This window comes from Arachis stenosperma, chromosome 2, assembly GCF_014773155.1.
Source record: "Arachis stenosperma cultivar V10309 chromosome 2, arast.V10309.gnm1.PFL2, whole genome shotgun sequence".
Lineage (NCBI taxonomy): Eukaryota > Viridiplantae > Streptophyta > Magnoliopsida > Fabales > Fabaceae > Arachis > Arachis stenosperma.
The window spans coordinates 32,636,253-32,642,241 of NC_080378.1; the positions used below are offsets into that span (position 1 = coordinate 32,636,253).

At 42.6% G+C, this 5,989-nt stretch overlaps 1 non-coding gene across 1 annotated transcript; it reads right to left on the reverse strand.

Moving 5' to 3' along the window:
• Nucleotides 1-252: 252 nt before the first annotated feature.
• Nucleotides 253-360, reverse strand: LOC130964824 (small nucleolar RNA R71). The gene has a single exon (XR_009080895.1). It is a non-coding gene; the product is annotated as a small nucleolar RNA R71 (small nucleolar RNA).
• Between the last annotated feature and the right edge of the window lie 5,629 nt (nt 361-5,989).

Sequence of the window (5,989 nt, forward strand, 5' to 3'; positions counted from 1 at the left end):
CAACAGAATTGCAAGTTCCATGGACTTCCATTGGAAGATCCTCATCAGTTCTTAGCTGAATTCTTGCAAATCTGTGACACTGTCAAGACTAATGGGGTTGACCCTGAGGTCTACAGACTGATGCTATTCCCTTTTGCTGTAAGAGACAGAGCTAGGACATGGTTGGACTCACAACCTAAAGAAAGCCTAGACTCATGGGAAAAGCTAGTCAATGCCTTCTTGGCAAAGTTCTTTCCACCTCAAAAATTGAGTAAGCTTAGAGTGGAAGTCCAAACCTTCAGACAGAAGGATGGAGAATCCCTCTATGAAGCTTGGGAAAGATACAAACAATTGATCAGAAAATGTCCTTCTGACATGCTTTCTGAATGGAGCATCATAGGCATTTTCTATGATGGTCTCTCTGAACTGTCCAAGATGTCTTTGGATAGCTCTGCTGGAGGATCTCTTCATCTGAAGAAGACGCCTACAGAAGCTCAAGAGCTGATTGAAATGGTTGCAAATAACCAATTCATGTACACTTCTGAAAGGAATCCTGTAAACAATGGGACTAATCAGAAGAAAGGAGTTCTTGAGATTGATACTCTGAATGCCATTCTGGCTCAGAACAAGATATTGACTCAACAAGTCAATTTGATTTCTCAAAGTCTGTCTGGAATGCGAAATGCACCAAGCAGTACTAAGGATGCTTCATCTGAAGAAGAAGCTTATGATCCTGAGAACCCTTCAATGGAAGAGGTGAATTACCTAGGAGAACCCTATGGAAACACCTATAATTCTTCATGGAGAAATCATCCAAATTTCTCATGGAAGGATCAACAGAGACCTCAACAGGGTTTCAACAAATAATGGTGGAAGAAACAGGTTTAGCAATGGCAAGCCTTTTCCATCATCTTCTCAGCAACAGACAGAGAATTCTAAGCAGAACCACTCTGACTTAGCAACCATGGTCTCTGATCTAATCAAAACCACTCAAAGTTTTATGACTGAAACAAGGTCCTCCATTAGAAATTTGGAGGCACAAGTGGGACAGCTGAGCAAGAAGATTACTGAACTCCCTCCTAGTACTCTTCCAAGCAATACAGAAGAAAATCCAAAAGGAGAGTGCAAGGCCATCAACATGGCCTAATTTGGAGAGGAAGGAGAAGAGGTGAACGCCACTGAGGAAGACCTCAATGGGCGTGCACTAGCCTCCAATAAGTTCCCCAATGAGGAACCATGGGAATCTGAGGCTCAAAATGAGACCATAGAGATTCCATTGGACTTACTTCTGCCTTTCATGAGCTCTGATGAGTATTCCTCCTCTGAAGAGGATGAGTATGTCACTGAAGAGCAAGTTGCTAAATACCTTGGAGCAATCATGAAGCTAAATGACAAGTTATTTGGAAATGAGACTTGGGAGAACGAACCTCCTTTGCTCACCAAAGAACTGGATGACTTGTCTAGGCAGAAATTACCTCAAAAGAGACAAGACCCTGGGAAGTTTTCACTACCTTGTACCATAGGCACCATGACCTTCAAGAAGGCTCTGTGTGACTTAGGGTCAAGTGTAAACCTCATGCCTCTCTCTGTAATGGAGAAGCTAGGGATCTTGAGGTACAAAGCTGCAAGAATCTCACTAGAGATGGCAGACAATTCAAGAACACAAGCTTATGGACTTGTAGAGGATGTTCTGGTAAAGATTGAAGACTGATGAGCGGATAATTTGTATGCTTTTGGCATTGTTTTAGTAGGTTTTGGTATCTTTTAGTTGGTTTTTAGTATATTTTTATTAGTTTTTAATTAAAATTCACTTTTCTAGACTTTACTATGAGTTTGTGTGTTTTTCTGTGATTTCAGGTATTTTCTGGCTGAAATTGAGGGTCCTGAGCAAAATCTGATCCAGAGACTGAAAAGGACTGCAGATGCTGTTGGATTCTGACCTCCCTGCACTCGAAGTGGATTTTCTGGAGCTACAGAAGCCCAATTGGCGCGCTCTCAACGGCATTGGAAAGTAGACATCTTGGGCTTTCCAGCAATATATAATAGTCCATACTTTGCCCAATATTTGATGGCCCAAACCGGCGCTCAAAGTCACCTACAGAAATTCCAGCGTTAAACGCCGGAACTGGCATAAAATTTGGAGTTAAACGCCCAAACTGGCATGAAAGCTGGCGTTTAACTCCAGAAAAGGTCTCTACACGAAATTCCTTCATTGCTCAGCCCAAGCACACACCAAGTGGGCCCGAAAGTGGATTTTTCTGTCATTTACTCATTTCTGTAAACCTTAGGACACTAGTTTACTACTTATAGGATCTTTTGACATTGTATCCGTACCTTATGACCCCATAATATTTTGTACACGTTTCTTTCCACAGTATGAGCCTCTAAACCCCATGGTTGGGGGTGAGGAGCTCTGCTGTGTCTTGATGGATTAATGCAGTTACTACTGTTTCCTATTCAATCATGCTTGCTCGATTCTAAGATAACACTTGTTCTTAATCCGGATGAATGTGATGATCCGTGACAATCATCATCATTCTCAACCTACGAACATGTGCCTGACAACCACCTCTGTTCTATCTTAGATTGAGTAGTTATCTCTTGGGTTCTTTAATCGGAATCTTCGTGTATAGGCAGGACCTGATGGCAGCATTCAAGAGAATCCGGAAGGTCTAAACCTTGTCTGTGGTATTCTGAGTAGGATTCAATGATTGAATGACTGTGAGTGCTTCAAACCTGTAACCTACTGGGCGTTAGTGACAGACGCAAAAAGAGGGATTCTATTCCAGTAGGGGAGGGAACCAAACCGATGATTGGCAGTACTGTGACAGAGTGCGTGCATTAGCTTTCACTGCGAGGATGGGAGGTAGCCATTGACAACGGTGAAACCCTACACGAGCTTGCCATGGAAGGAGACTTGCGTGTTTGATGAAGAAGACAGTAGGAAAGCAGAGATTCAGAAGATGGAGCATCTCCAAACCTCAACCTATTCTCCATTACTGCAATACAAGTAACCATTTCATGTTCTTTTACTTTTTACAATCAATCCTGATAATTTCTGATATCCTGACTAAGATTTACAAGATAACCATAGCTTGCTTCAAGCGACAATCTCCGTGGGATCGACCCTTGCTCACGCAAGGTATTACTTGGACGACCCAGTGCACTTGCTGGTTAGTTGTGCGGAGTTGCAAAAGTGTGATTGCAATTTTGTGCACCAAAGACCATTACATCCCTGCTGATTTCATAGTCCTAGAGACTGGGAAGTGCATGGATGAATCCATCATCCTTGGCAGACCCTTCCTTGCCACAGCAAAGGCTGTGATTGATGTTGATGGAGGTGAATGAACTGATCATTCAAGTGATGAAGAATCCTTTGTGTTTAAGGCTCAAGGATATCCCTCTGTCACCATGGAGAGGAAGCATGAAGAGCTTCTCTCAAATCAGAGTCAAACAGAGCCCCCCACAGTCAAATTCTAAGTTTGGTGTTGGGAGGCCACAACCAAACTCTAAGTTTGGTGTTGAACCCCACATTCAAACTCTAAGTTTGGTGTTGGGAGTTCCAACATTGCTCTGAGAAAATGTGAAGCTCCATGAGAGCCCTCTGTCAAGCTACTGACATTAAAGAAGCGCTTGTTGGGAGGCAACCCAATGTTATATTTTACATATTTTCCTTTGTTATTTTATTTATTTGTAGGTTGATGATCATGAGAATCACAAAATCAATTGAAAAAGCAAAAAACAGAATGAAAAATAGGAAGAAAAATAGCACACCCTGGAGGAAGAACTTACTGCGTTTAAACGTCAGTAAGGCTAGCAGGTGGGCGTTTAACGCCCAGTCTGGCACCATTCTGGGGTTTAACGCCAGAAAGGGACACCAGACTGGCGTTAAACGCCAGGAAAGGGCAGAACCTGGCATTAAACGCCAGAAATGGGCACCAGCCCGGTGTTTAACGCCAGAATTGGTTCAAAACGCATTTTTGCATGCCATTTGGTGCAGGGATGACTTTTCCTTGACACCTCAGGATCTGTGGATCCCACAGGATCCCCACCAACCCCACCAACCCCACCACCCTCTCTTCTTCACCCATTCACCAATCACCTCAATATTCTTCCCAAAAACCCTTCACCTATCAAATCCCATCTTCTCTTCACCACTCACATCCATCCTTCATAAAACCCCACCTACCTCACCATTCAAATTCAAACCACTTTCCCTCCCAAACCACCCATACATGACCGAACCATGAGTCCCCCTCTCTTATATAAACCCTTCTTCACTCCTTCATTTTCACACAACCTAAACACCACTTCTCCCCCTCTTTGGCTGAACACATAGCCATTCCCTTCTTCCTCATTTCTTCTCTTCTACTCTCTTCTTTTTTCTTTTGCTCGAGGACGAGCAACCTTTTAAGTTTGGTGTGGTAAAAGCATTGCTTTTGTTTTTCCATAACCATTTATGGCATCCAAGGCCGAAAACCTCTAGAAAGAGAAAGGGAAGGCAAAAGCTTCCACCTCCGAGTCATGGAGATGGAGAGATTCATCTCAAGGGTGCATCAAGACCACTTCTATGAAGTTGTGGCCTTAAGAAGGTGATCCCGAGGTCCCTTTTTCACTCAAAAAGAGTGAATATCTGGAGATCCGACATGAGATCCGAAGAAGAGGTTGGGAAGTTCTTACCAACCCCATTCAACAAGTCGGAATCTTAATGGTTCAAGAGTTCTATGCCAATGCATGGATCACCAAGAGCCATGATCAAAGTGTGAACCTGAACCCAAAGAATTGGCTTACAATGGTTTCGGGGGAAATACTTAGATTTTAGTCCGGAAAATGTGAGGTTGACATTCAACTGCCCATGATGCAAGGAGATGAACATCCTTACACTAGAAGGGTCAACTTTGATCAAAGGTTGGACCAAGTCCTCACTGACATTGTGAAGAGGGCGCCCAATGGAAGAGAGATTCAAGAGGGAAGCCGGTTCAACTAAGAAGGCATGACCTCAAGCCCGTGGCTAGAGGATGGTTGGAGTTTATCCAACGCTCAATCATTCCCACTAGCAAACCGGTCTGAATACTCTAGACCGGGCCATCATAATCATAGCATCATGATTGGAGAAGAAGTGGAAGTTCATGAGGTATAGCCCAAGAACTCTATAAGGTGGCGGACAAGTCCTCTACCTTGGCAAGGTTAGCCTTTCCTCACCTTATTTGTCACCTCTGTTATTCAGTTGGAGTTGACATAGAAGGAGACACCCCCATGATGAGGATAAGCCCATCACTAAGAAGAGGATGGAGCAAACAAGACCCCTCTCATCATGAGGTCCCTGAGATGCCTCAAGGGATGCACTTTCCTCCACAAAACTATTGGGAGCAACTGAACACCTCCCTAGGAGAATTAAGTTCCAACATGGGACAACTAAAGGGTGGAGCACCAAGAACATTCCATCCTCCTCCATGAAATTAGAGAAGATCAAAGAATCATGAGAGAGGAGCAACAAAGACAAGGAAGAGACATTGAGGAGCTCAAGCACTCCATAAGACCTTCAAGAGGAAGAACAAGCCGCCATCACGAGGTGGACCCGTTCTTTAATCCCCTTGTCTTTATTTTCTGTTTTTTTTCTTTTTATGCTTATGTTTGTCCATGTTTGTGTCTTATGATCATTAGTGTCTTAGTGTCTATGCCTTAAAGTTATGAATGTCCTATGAATCCATCACCTTTCTTAAATGAAAAATGTTTTAATCACAAAAGAACAAGAAGTACAGGATTTCGAATTCATCTTTAAAACTAGCTTAATTAGTTTGATGTGGTGGCAATACTTTTGTTTTTGAATGTATGCTTGAACAGTGCATGTGTCTTTTGAATTTGTGGTCATGAATGTTGGCTCTTGAAAGAATGATGAAAAAGGAGACATGTTACTGAGGATCTGAAAAATCATAAAAAAATGATTCTGAAGCAAGAAAAAGCAGTGAATACAAAAAAAAAGAGAAGGAAAAAAAGAAAAAGAAAAAAA